General features: G+C 39.8%; 1 long non-coding RNA gene across 3 annotated transcripts in view; it reads right to left on the bottom strand.

Annotated features, from left to right (window-relative positions):
• LOC119495239 overlaps positions 1–6588 on the bottom strand; it is a 38315-nt gene extending 31727 nt beyond the window's left edge. For 2 of the 3 annotated variants that reach the window (XR_005208407.1, XR_005208408.1), the window contains exons 1-2: positions 6305–6587; positions 3031–3166 (exon numbers count right to left, since the gene is read on the bottom strand). This is a non-coding gene — a long non-coding RNA (uncharacterized LOC119495239). Of the gene's footprint in view, positions 1–3030; positions 3167–6304 lie in introns of all 3 variants that reach the window. The other variant, XR_005208409.1, reaches the window with a different exon arrangement.
• Between the last annotated feature and the right edge of the window lie 7335 nt (positions 6589–13923).

Below are 13923 nucleotides of genomic sequence, written 5' to 3'. Positions count from 1 at the left end.
TTTATTTATTCATTCATTTATTTATATACTTTTTTATTTTATTTTTTTTATTTTCCTATCCTATTTATTAATTTCCTATTTCCCTCATTTCTCAACTTACATTTTCTGTTATTATTAAGGTATATTATAGATGTTTTCTCTTTATTGTAAAATAAAAATGAAAACCACTGGAGTAATATCTGAGTAGCTATTTCATTTATTTATTTTATTTATTTTATTTATTTTATTTATTTTATTTATTTTATTTATTTTATTTATTATTAGTAGTAGTATTAGTATTTCTATTTTATTTAGGAAGGAAAGGACGAGGAAAAACTTACATGCCATTTTCAAAGGGGTTCTATGGGTACCCACGAGTTGGACATGTGAGTCGGACACCAGTAACTAATGTCGTTGGACTTCTACCGACTTGTATTCAGGACACCTCCCCTCCCACGATTGGCAATGACCTTGAATGGTTAAGGTTAGGATAGGTCGTCGGGCAGCGAGTCTCACGAGAGTTTTTGCAATTTGTGGGTTACCTTCTAGACGCGACCACAGAGCAACAAAGGACTCACACACCCTTGTCTCTAATAGTTGCAGACTGATTGATGGATGAATGTCGTGATATTATAGGTCGGTACTATAGCTTGCATAAGCACACATCATATCTTTTGCACATATTGTTAAATAGGTGCACAATATGAGAGAGGATGTGATCTAAAAGGGTTAAAAAGGACATTTTTCATTTGATCTCGACTTTAAGAGTCCAACTGGTATCATGCTAACGCTAATGTATCACCTGACCTTTCATAGCTCTGCAGCTGCATTCACACACACTAACACACACACACACACTAACACACACACACTCATTCACTCACTGCTGTGGCTGTGGATGGATTCTCTGGTTCTCCAGGGGGCAGTTTAGATGGTCACGCCTTTCCCTCTGTGCCACTGAGGCATTGCCACTGTCTGTTTCACATTTAACATGGCACCCCCACCCTTCCCTCTCTCTCTCTCTCACACACACACACACACACACATCAAGAAACACACATGCACACATGTAAATGCTTACACTGACACTGCCTGTTTCACATTACAAACACACACATGTGCATGCATACAACACATAGCCTACATTCATCTGACACTAACTGACAAGCATGCACACACACACACACACACACACACACACACACACACACACACAATGCCTCTGTCCCTGCCTGTTTGACATTAAAGCCGAGTCCCTCCGCACCAGAAGGCAGTTGTTTATGTAGATATAAACTATTGCTCTAATTACCCCATATGTAGTCCTCCAAAAACAATGACGCTCTCTGATGAATATTTAACGACTGAACTCATACATATGCATAATAATGATGTGTGTGTGCACCATCAAACACTGCCTGATTAGAATTTATCACACAAACAAAATGGCTCATCTTCTTCTGGCTATCTCAAAACATCCCTTCTCTCAAACTTCCAAGCCAGTTACTTATTGTATTCACATGTTTACTCTTGTTTAGCAGTAACATCAAATCCTTAGCACTGGAGGCCATAACACTGTGACATGTCACCATTCTGTATTTGCATCAATGTATTTGTATCGATTTAAACATGATAGATGTTGTAGTAGAAATCAGTCCTACTTGGCACATAATTATCCTATATAGGTGTAAAAGCAAGCTACTTAAGCAACCCGATCTCACGGGAAGGCGTATAAATAGCACAATATTACAAGGACATTCTGCATATCATGAGAACGCATTTCAGTTTTTTCGCGTGTCATTTTTACGCCACGCAACAAAACTACGGTAACATCCGCAGCTAGGTTTAGGCAACAAAACCACTTAGTTAGGTTTAGGAAAAACGTCTTGGTTGGGCTTAAGATAAGTATGTAAACTAAGTAAAATACATACAGAAACAACATAACAGAAGTACGGAAAACACGTCACAATCGTCACTAAAAAATATGTTTACAAATGACACGCCAAAAGCAAGAACGGCGTTCTTATGGCACGTTAAATGCCTTGTGAATTATTATGTCATTCATACACCTTTTCGTGCCACCGGGCTGACTTAAAAGAGCTGCAGAGCTGTCTGAGGAAATGATAAACTCCCAGCAGGGGGCTACAGGACAGGCATGCTCATTCTTAAATATGTGAAAATATAGAATGCATCATTTCTGATTTAAAATAACAATGAGCATCGGAAAATGTCCTGGATTTAACTGCTCCACGCCACGGTTTATGCAGTTCTTGCAATAAACGCTTATGTGAGCTCTGTCCCCTAAAAAATCTGTTCACATAAAACTAAATTGTGCATTACGTTTCGGGGGAAACTTATTTTGTCAAGGATTGTTTTGACGTATCAAAAATACGTATGTAATGATAGTCGGCGGAAGTCCACAGAGCTCAGGGTGGTGGATGGGTCAAAAAAACACTGGACGTTCACACAGGAGCCCTCTCTTCATGTCCTGTGTGAAACTGAGAGTCAACATTCACTTATTTTAATTTACAACATTAACCACGTGTTGAAAACTGCAACCGTAACCCGAGAGAAAATATGTTTCCCTCAAAACGTAATTGAGAATGCAGTTAAATGTATGGGAACGTAATTTTGTAGAAGACAGGGTTGCTTATTTGGCTACTGGGAAAATTTACAACAGCAATTATATCTCACGTAACAACTATAATTATTGCAACTACAATATCATGCATATTCATTCATCATTTTTCTGCCATTAACCTCAAAAGAAGGAAGACATATTTTTGGTGGCTTCCGTACATCCATCATTGTCATCAATACATAATTATCAATGGTCCGAGCACAGATGATGAAACTTCAGTGTAAGGGCGTGCTTGAGAGTATACAAACACATCTCGTCACTTTTAAAAAAGGTGTCTCACAGCGCCGTAGATGGTTTTTTCTTATCAGTTTCATTAGTCTTGTGTCTCCGTTTATGGTTATGTATATGTACAACCAACATACATGTCTAAAGGATACATGAGAAGTGGCAGGCAGCGTGTTGTGTGTGCTTACCCAGCAGAAATCACTGAGACCTGGTGAACAAGGAGACCTTACAGATGGTGAAACCAAAGGGCTTGGAATGGGGACTGATATTTGGGAGGGTTGTGGTCCGTCATTAGTCAGCATCAGAGAGGCAGATGACAGCTTCCTGTGAAGAGGCAGGAGAGGGGAGAAGATAGATTTCAGTCAGACGTGGTAAGTATGGGTAAAGACTTAGGCCTACTCAAACAGGCATGCACACTCATATGCTTTCTTGCACACATGCCACATGTATCATGTTGTTTGTAACAAAAAACAAACACATTTGTATTGAAACCTATAAGGCAAATGCAAGTCAAAACATTGAAAACAAATAGTGAAATGTAAAACATATTGTATGTGAACTTTGATGAGGAAAATCTGGAAGTTCTACAAAGTTGTGACAGACCACTCACAACGTGCCAACCTCTGCACACACAAACATGTATCCAGGCATGCTCGCACAAACACTCATATATCAAGGCATACCTGCAAACCCATATTCATAGACAAACACATGGCGTTGGTCAACCATGTTTTCATGTTAGTAACAAGCATTTTCCATCTGCCGTTTTGACCGCCGGGACACATGATCCAGCAGTGTTTGCTGGAATCAGTTAGAGGTCAGAGAGGCTGAAATATTACACTCCTCAACACAGCCACAATCTCTCCTCACCGCGGATAAATGAGCACTAATCGGAGCACAGCGAAGAGAAAATAAACTCCCTCATACATATGATGAGTGAAAGAGAAGGGTCAAGATAAGCTATGCTTTTAAACTTTGTAATTGTATTGAGATTGATCACTTTTAGTATGTGGGAAAATACACAAGTATGCATGCTCATAGCTCATACACATATACACACATATACATACATAAACAGCTTTAACCACATATACCACATATTCTCACACATACATATACAACTTCAAAAGAATCCAAACATAACTATATTATTGTTCACTGAGTTTAAAGAAACACATGAAAATGTATTTTAGCAAACTAGAATTAAAGTAAAAACTATATCTAAATGCAGCTGAAAATACATTTTTATATTTACATTTCAGTATTTTTACTCATCACTTATTCTGCTACACACCCGTCTGTATACATGCGTACAAAGGTTACTTTGCTTTAGTTTATACCGTAGACTGTATACAAGAAGTGGACATAGTCACCATGGTTACACATTGGTTTGTGGACTACGGCTTTGAAGCCGAAATTCGGTATTTTGGACGTCGCCATCTTGTTTTTTTGCAACCAGAATTGACACGAGAGGGAGGAGCTAAGTACAACCGAACGCTAAATAAGACATTTTTAGGCGACCAAAAAGTTTATAATTAACTTTTCATGAACTGAAAACACACCCTGAAAGGGTTAAAGTTGTAAGACAAAAACGCGGACAACTCCCAGACCGGACAACTCTGTGGTAGCGACCTGTCAATCACAACGTAGCCACGCCCTTAAGCATCCCCTGCTTTATGGTCTATTTGACTCTAAATGGGACCATAATTTACTAAATGATCATCATGCTGTATTGAAGAAGACTTGAAACTAGCGATTGAGACCATAAACTCATGTTTACAATGTTAACTGAGGTAATAAATCAAGTGAGGAGTAGGCTCATTTTGTCATAGACTTCTATACAATCAGACTTCTTTTTGCAACCAGAGGAGTTGCCCCCTGCTGGATATTAGAAAGAATGCAAGTTTAAGACACTTCAGCATTGGCTTCACTTCTCAGACCTGGAGTTGCCCACTGAGTTTGTGTTTTGATTAAACAAAATGTATTAATATTAAAAAAAAAATTAAAGTAGCAACTAGCATATTTGAAATTAAAAGGAGCTAATCTAAAATGGAAGTCAAATATTACAGTATATAATTATATACATGCTCTGTGGAGCATATGAACTTCCCTTGTTACAGAAAGTGTGTGTTCAACTAGGTCATCATGGATGCAGCATTTGCTGATAGTGTTAGATGACAAACTGGAATTTGTCTCAAAAGACATACTGACATCAGGTGGAGGCGAAGTGGGTTTCTTATGGCAAGAATATGTTTTACAAGAATAGATCACTGAATGGTTAATTAAATAAACTTTTTTCTGAATAGGATACGTGGACAGGCCTTTAGAAAGGAGGGCTGTAATCCGGAGAGAGATAGCCACAAATAAAGGCAGGAGGAGAGAGTGGAAGACTCAGACAGACAGAGTGTGTGAGTCACGGCTGAATGAGTTCATCTGAGCCCCCCAGGTAGCGGTCGGTCGTTTGTGGTTATGATATCGCTTCTGGATGAAATTCAATAAGAGGAAAGACCCTGAATTGGTCTGCTGGAACGGAGCCAGTCCTACTGCGCTAAAACAATGCAGGTTCAGAGTCAGAGAGGATGAGTAAGCAGAACGTACTCAGGAAGGAAGATTTTTATTTTTAAAAGTTTCTATCAGTGTTTTTCCACTGAGTTGGACATTATCCTTTATTTGGATGATTGTCTGTCCCCTGCCAGACGTGGTGGTAGTGAAGCTCCCATGGTCACGCCAGAAGGCACTTCATAGTGAGATACCTCAGTAAATTCTCAGAGAACAGGGGTTAAAGCTTCAGTAGGCAGAACGTTTTTGGCATCATCGGGCAAAAAACTCCATAATAACCTTTCAGCATATTGTAAGTCAAATGTTCTGAGAGAAAACTAGACTTCTGCACCTCCTCATGGCTCTGTTTTCAGGATTTAAAAAAATCTAGCCCGTGACAGGAGAGTTTGACCAATCACAGGTCATTTCAGAGCGAGAGCGTTCCTATTGGCTGTGCTCCGGCTGGTGGGCAGTTCTTGGTATTTCCTCAACTGATCACAACATGGCTGCTAGGTCACAAACTTTCTAATTTTACTGCTAAACAGTACACTACAAGATGATTCTGAAAACATTTGAGGATCAAAATAGGCATTACAGTAACAGAATATTGATTAATATTTGCATATTTTATTTATTTTTTCAGATTAACTGTCTCATGCACTACTGTCAGGATAAAGTGATTTATAAAAATAACTTTTTTTAATCATATTTGCTCCATTTCTGCCCACTGCAGCTTTAAGTAACCAAAGGTAGCCAGCGGAGCAGTTAGAAAGCAGGTCAATGCCATCGTTTTCAAGGAAACAATAACAATATTATCTCTATCCTCAAAATATAAACGAACCAGTCAGCTCATACTTAAATTTACATTTCCACTGACACTTCATTTTAATGTACAAAACATTTACTGTACAAAACATCACTTACTAGTTATGTGCAATGCAAAAAAGTAGTGTCCATGTCCTGTGTGTCTAATAGTGTATAGACACATATGCAGACAACCAGGCAGACAGGAACAGTTCAGCGATTTTCAATGAGTGATTTCAGTTCAGTGGAACAGGCCTTTGCTTCTAAGTCCAAACAGAAGTAGCTGAAAATCCACAGGTTAATAGGTAGGGCCAGGTGAAAGGTACACTACAGGTAAAAGGTAGGCCTACACGCAGGCAGGTGGGAGAGGCTGGGACACAAAGACACAAAACATTGACAAACTGGCCATGATGCATGGGCTGGTATAAATACTATGGGGTTAATTGGGGAATGAGGAACAGGTGAGCAGGTGGATATATAGGAGTCAGGTTACTGGGACCGGTGGGAAGGTCTGAGGGCATCTGGTGGATGGAGGGAGAATGACAAGTCTGGAGAGATCCTAAGAAATGAATGGGCCTGATGGGAAATATATCCTGTCTTTGACCGTTAATTGCCTCCACACAGGTGTGTTCAATTTTGCTAATGGCTGTGGCCAAGTCAAAAATCACCAACATGAATTACACACAACACACTAGAATAAAACAACCCACAACAACTTAAATATCAATAATTGTAAATACATGCAAAACAAAACAACAAACATAAGATATAATACATGCAACTCAAACACAGCATCCGAAAATATAAATGCAATCAAATAAATAAAGGTGAGAGGCCACAGTGCTTTGTGCAACTAAGGAAAGGAGCGAAAAAAACAAGAGAGAGAAAAGGGAAGTAAAAAAATCTACTGACGTTTAGATTTTCCAGCAGGTGCAGTGGTAAAGGAATATTTGAAGTAACACAAAGGCACCCATCCCTGCCAATAAAGAACAATCACATAGAAGTCAGTGATATTGTAAAACGATAGCGACACATTGAAACCCACAGAGAGGTGAACTCAAAAGCTAAACAAACCCCACAGCGCCTAAACCCTATTGCTCTGATCCGTCACCTTGTAACCCAGTTCCAACAACGCGACAGAGCGCTGACACGTTTCCCCTGGTGTGCCACCGCAGGCGTAGAGGCGCTACGGTCTTGGTGGATTTGTAAAAGAGGAGTAGACATGTTGTATAGAGTGAAGTCTGGCCCAGAGGGAACAACAGGCCTGCCCTTCCCTGCACCTCCACCTCCCTGGTGACCTTTCACAGAATACAGCATGGGCATATATTACAGCTCCTATCTCACCAGGCTCTTACAGCCGCCCTCCAGCCAGTTTTACTTCCTGTTATTTGATTCTTTCTCAAACAGATAATGGGGGTGTGGTTAATAGCCAGACGTAATTACCAGATTGTTGCATTTTTCAACCCAGTTTAGATGAATTTACTGTTTATCAGACCACAAATGAGACAAGAATTAGCACAACAACTTGTTCTCTTCTTCACCGTCTCCTCCTGGTGAGGCGGCCATCTGGCTGCTGCTGCACCGAGGAGCCGCACCGCCCACAGCGCACCGGAGGACGGAGACATGCTGCTGAGGTTCGTTGTTTGAAATACCGTTTCAGGACGTTTTTGAGGTGCTAACACCGGCCGCTCTCGCCTCAGCTACCAGCACCGACACCACACCAGGCTGCACTGTGATTCTTTTATTTCTCTAACGGGACTTTTCTCTTGTTTTCTTTTGCGCTGAAAGTTGTGCGCTCCTGCCGTTCGGACCTGTTAGAGGCCGGCAAACCCCCGGTATCGTCTACTTTCTGTTAATCTATCTCCAGCAGGAGGAGACGGTAAAGAAGAGAGCGAGTGAGAGAGACACTCAGTGTGTTGCTTTAAGTCGGTGGGTTTTCATGTAATCCACTACATTGATTGCACCCGTTTACCGCGCACACAAATGCCATTGTGAAAATAAACACACTAAACTAAGGTGAAGGAAACTAAAAAAAATATTAAAACCCTCAATTAGGTAATGCAACAAGTTGGGCTAACTAACTACACCCAACTAGCTAACTAATTAGAAAGACAAACGCAAGCTTGGAGGATGACGTCTGACCTGCAGCTTCTACTATAGTCATACATCATATTCCCATTTTACCAACAACCTTCTTTTTTTTTAACTTTGAGCACAAAATTATTTGTCAAAAAAAATTGTGTGCTTAATCAACTTAGTCAGGAAATTACTCAAATAAATATGAAATATCATAGAAATGTCAAAATACGCTGGAGGGGGGCTTTAAAGGATCAAAGAAGCCGTAGACCTGCAACACACAGACACACAACTTACACACACATACAGCAGACATACACGTGCCACTGATGATGTTTATACAGGCGAATGTGTGCAAACAAGCATAACATAGACGCAAAACATGCTTCATTATAATTCATTACGCAACAGACATATTCAAAGAAAGTAAAAGCTGCCACACACAGGCAACATGTGCTCCCTCATACACCTGCACAGACACAAAATCACTCCAATTACATGTTACCGCTCTCCCTCAATGCAGTCCTGAGGGACAGAAGATGGGAGCGATAGAGAAGAAGAGGATAAGAGGATGAGAAGGGTGCCTGGAGCCAAAACGAGTTGGTTTTCAAGAAAAGGAGTCATCTAAGCTTCCAGTGCCTGTCTTTTCTTTTGGAAAAGTTAATCCCCGGCCCTCTCCCAGCAGATATGATCCCTCGTCTGCAGGAACCTACCGGCATGAATAGAAGCAGGTGAACTGTCTTGGGGATACTGTCACTGGAGGAGCGATTGGATTCCACAATACTGAGATGAGCCCTTTTTTTCATGGGCCAGCAGAGCTATATCTTTTTTCCAAAGACGGGTTCAGTGATCAGAAACGTTGCTCTGGTTGGACCTCTGTAATGTGTGTGCTGGAGTGAAACGTGAGCGCAAGCACATCTGTGTGCTTGTTATAGGCTTACAGATTACGAGCCTATTCAAGCTCAGAGCCTCTGCTGTGGTGAGGAGGCTGTAGGCGTAAGCCAGGTTCTACTTTTACAAGTATTCATAATGGATAACATGCTTTTTTTTGCAAACACAAGTAGCCCAGCCTGTGCCCAACACCTGACAAAATAATAAACGCTTTGATAATACCGACTCAGTAGGTTTAGGGTGACCAGATCCCAACAAACCAAATGTGGGACAAAGAGTATGTTTGTGTGGGACAATGTGGGACACGTTACCAAGGCTGAGAGGTGGTCTACAAATTAGATATAATGTCTATCTAACTTAAATAATATACATTTCTATTCTGCCCCTTGTCTTGTAACATCTCTAAGTCTTCCTTTCCATTCTTCCTGTCGTATTAACCTCTGTGTGAAATTGAAAAATAACTGGAAAATTTCACAAAAAACTCTCTGAGAATTACCTTCTACCGGTTTCACCAACTTATAAGTAGTCTTTGTTGTAGTTGTATTTCTTTTTCTTTGTCGTAGTTTCCGTCATATTTGGCCTAAATCTGCATAGCTTGTGACTTTGCTGTGACTCACAGTTCTCTCCGTTGGACATAGCGTAGCAAAGACGGTGAAATGTTAACCTGCACTTGACAGTTTGACAGCAAACACAGCGCCCTCATGACAGCCTTCCCTGCTTTCTTCACAGCCATTGGATAGAAGAAAAGTGTCTGTCCTGCTGTGGTTTGACTTTTGAAAACTAGAGCCAATGAAAATGTGGGACATCGTCTCAATATGTGGGACATGGGATAAGGGATAAACATGTTGTGCAGTTCCTCATAAAGTGGGACACCTGATCACCCTAAGTAGGCTTGAGCTGGGTATTAACAACACATTTTCATCCCAACTCGTGACATACTGACGCTTTGTCAGGCCCCTCGGCTTCACTTTTCAGTCGCAGTAAACACGTGATTAATGTTGTGAATTAAACAAAAACACTTGCTTAGATTGAGACAACAAAACCACTTAGTTAGATTTAGGAAACAACAACATGGTTGGGCTTAAAATTTCTATGTTTTTACAATGAAAATGTGACTGGACTTTGTGAACACGGGACACAAACAAACAGCTGATTGTAACGTGAACTGGACACAGCTGATCTGGAACCAGTTTCAGTTCAGATTAAGTTTTGTTTTCTTTACAGTCACACGGGACAGAAACAGCGGTCTCAAAGCCTTGTGTTTGTCGGAGGCTATCCAATCATTTAATTTTGTGTGTGTGTGCATGTTTAAAGATATGCACTTGTATGCTACAGGTGTGTGTGCGTGTCCCCATGCGATCATTGTAAGCAGCTGTCGGGAGGCCCCTGCAGTCTTTGGGTGGTCTCACACTCTCATCCATAAATTATTAGCCCACTCTCCTGCTGCTGCTGGTCTTGAGGTGTGTTGGGGTTAACACACTTTGATAGCGCGTCCACCTCCTGTAAGTAGCGTCTCGTTCCCAGCTACCACGAACATAAAATATGGACCATCTGGTGTAGGGTTGGATGCGGTTTACATTTTCTTGATTCAGATTTTCTTACTCCTGTTCCAATTCTGGTTTCGAATCAAATTCTGAATATTTGAGAAATAAAATAAACCCAAAAATGTGCTGAAAACAAAAATCATCTTTATTTTGAGCAGATTTAGGCTGCCTTAAACAGTCATTGTTCAGAAGGTGTTTAATAATTATTTTTGGTTAAAATAACTACATGTTACCACATCTTTTTTCAAAAATTATTAATTTCTTATTTTATTTTATTTTTCTGATTTCAATATTTGTTTTAAAAACAAACAAAAAATGTTGATAAATGTTGGAATTGAATTGTAAATGCTAATTGCTGATAAAAAATAAATATTTACAAAAAAAATAACTACATGTTAGTGCACTTGGTCTAAACTTTATTTTTAAGAAGAAAGAGAATCAAAAAGCATTTAATTTATATGCAGCATATTCCTACTTGGATTCAATGTGATCATCGATACTGTACGTGTCTGACATGTTATGATTCTTTACTAATTTCTGTTTGCTGGTGTGGCCAGTTCTATATGACCAACACAACAGGCGCTGTATTCGTTGAAAAAAGAGGTAGTTCTGTATGTTTGTTGTCCATTTAAAGAATAAAAATTATCTTAAAATAAACAGTTAGTGAATGTGCTTTGGTTTACTTTATCTGGCTCTTTGTGAATTGCATTTTATTGCAAATCTGTTTGCTTGTTTGATGAAAAGTGCTTCTATAAATTTGGAACTAAATTGACTCGAACAACGTGACAGAATTGCTCTATAAAGTTTTATGTATTGTGCAGAACATGAATGCATTCTGCGTTGTAATTGTGTGGCATTATGATCTACGCATAATTAGCAAAAAAGTTTATCCAAAACCACTTTTATCCGTCCATAAAGCCGAGAGGAACTGGCAGACTTTGCGTCTTTGACTGACACTTGAGACGATAAAGAAAACACATGCTCGAATAAAACACACAAACAAACCGCCACATGCTACTTAACGCATAACTCACTGCATATTTCGCCGGCGTTTAATCATTCCCGTAAGTATTAAAATTGCTGTTATTATCTTTGCCGATTATATCTAATTGTTGCCATAGCTCATATAATCAGAGTTATACAGGGCCAGAATGTGTTTAAAAGAGCTTGTGGGTGTGCATGTGTGCAAAGTGTGTATCGAAGTCTATGCATGTTTCTGCGTGGGGCTACGTTTGTGTATATGCATAATAAGTGTGTGTGTGTGGTGTGTCTGCGCGTGCACATGACTTAAACAAACAGAGCATGTTTGGGAGGAATGTTGTGTGTCTGCAGATTGCAGGTCTCTGAGAACACGGCGCACTGGTGCACTTAACATAGTTGTTCATCAGCAGCAGCAGCAGCAGCAGCAGCATGATAGGAGGCTCGCTTTCCAACACCCACAGGTGTACAATACACACACACACACACACACACACACACACAGCTGAGCAGTCTGGCATAGTTTCCATTAGGACACACTGAGGAGTTAACTAGTGTGTGCAGAGAGAGAGAGAGAGAGAGAGAGAGAGAGAGAGTCCCACTAAGACAATTGTCATTTGAAACCTCCCTCCAGCCGCCCAACGATGACCCCTCCCCTTACGAAAAAGTAGTATACTTCAAGTTTATTTTATGAAGTATACTTAAGTAAGCTCAGGAATATATTTCCCAAGTATACTTTATGTAGTAAGTATACTAATATCAATGTACTAGTAGTATACTTGTAAGTGTACTACTTTTCTTGGGAATAAATTGGCCCACTTTTTATAAAAGTATACTTTTAAGTGTAAGAATAGTAAACCTTGAGTACACAACTAGTTTACATTCAGTTTTATACTTGTGCTACTTGAATACTTCTTGGGATTAATTTAGTTTATAAAAATATACTTTAAGTGTAAGTATTGTACTGATAGTTTACTACTTTTATACTGGTAGCCCACTTTTTAGTTCATGAAAGTACACTTCAAAGTATACTCTCAGTAAACTACTAATTTCATATTTTTTATACTGCAAGTATAGGCTAGTTGTATATATTTGTAGCTCACTTTATAGCAGAGATGGGGACTCTGGAGCCTGCGACTTGGATTTGAGTCACCCTTAAGTTGCACACACAGTGACTTCAGACTTGAGTTGGTTGTTCATTTTTTGGGACATCATAAGTTAATATATTGTAATTTTAGTTTTATATTGTTTTTCTTGGTTATTTTATAATATGTCTGAGGAAAAGGTTGATATTCCCAACTGCCTCATCTTTTTCCTCCGTCATTATGTCTTTGCATTTCCTGCATTATGTTACCCACTTGCTAGTTTGCTAAACTGTTAGCCTCTGTGGCTTCTAGACACCGACAGTGATGTTAATATTACTGTTGCTTAGCAGCGGTGTTGTTACGACTTAACCGCTTGAACGCCAAGCATATCGTTTACACGACTTCCCACTTCCCTTCACTTCCCGAGTTTCATCTGAAGGCATCATATATCTAGATCAAAAGATTAAGTACGAGTTTAAGCCAAGTATACTTCAACTTTTCTGTATACTTGTCAGTATGAGCCAAGTATACTTAAGTCAAATTTTGTTAAGTCTCTGATAAGTGCATAAAAAATAAACTGAAAGTATACTCTCTTATTATGTATACTAATAGCACACTTGAATAAACCTCTTTTTGATGAGGGTTAATACAGTATTAAAACCTTCTGTCATCATCAATCACTGTCAAGTCAAATTTCCTTCAGCAAAGTGAAGCCAACCTTTGCTAAAAGCCACAAAGTACTTCACAGAGAAAAGACACAGATAAAAACAAGAGATGTGCAGCACAAACAGGAAAGAGCACACACTTCACAAACTCCACCGAAGCTAATTTCACCGTCCCCGTGCTCACCACATGTTAACCCAAGTGAGCCCGGTCACACTCACTCAAAAACAATGACTCTTTGAGCGGCCTTAACCGCCATTTCTCATGCGCTGACATCAGTTGTTTTGACTCTGTCAGAAATCAAATGGAACCATGCTTTTGGCGTCACGCTAAGGTTAATGCTGCAGCTTCGGAGCCAATTCAAAACATGGCTCTCCACCAAGACGTCCGCCGCGCTGCTGAGTATTATCAAATTCCCAGCGACACTTTCCCTCACCGCTTAGCATGCAGAGCGAGATTGGGAGGTAATATGCTCAGCTGTGTAGGACAGAGATCATTTTGA

This window comes from Sebastes umbrosus, chromosome 10 (assembly GCF_015220745.1).
Source record: "Sebastes umbrosus isolate fSebUmb1 chromosome 10, fSebUmb1.pri, whole genome shotgun sequence".
Classification (NCBI taxonomy): Eukaryota; Metazoa; Chordata; class Actinopteri; order Perciformes; family Sebastidae; genus Sebastes; species Sebastes umbrosus.
This window is presented reverse-complemented; position numbering and strand designations above follow the sequence as displayed.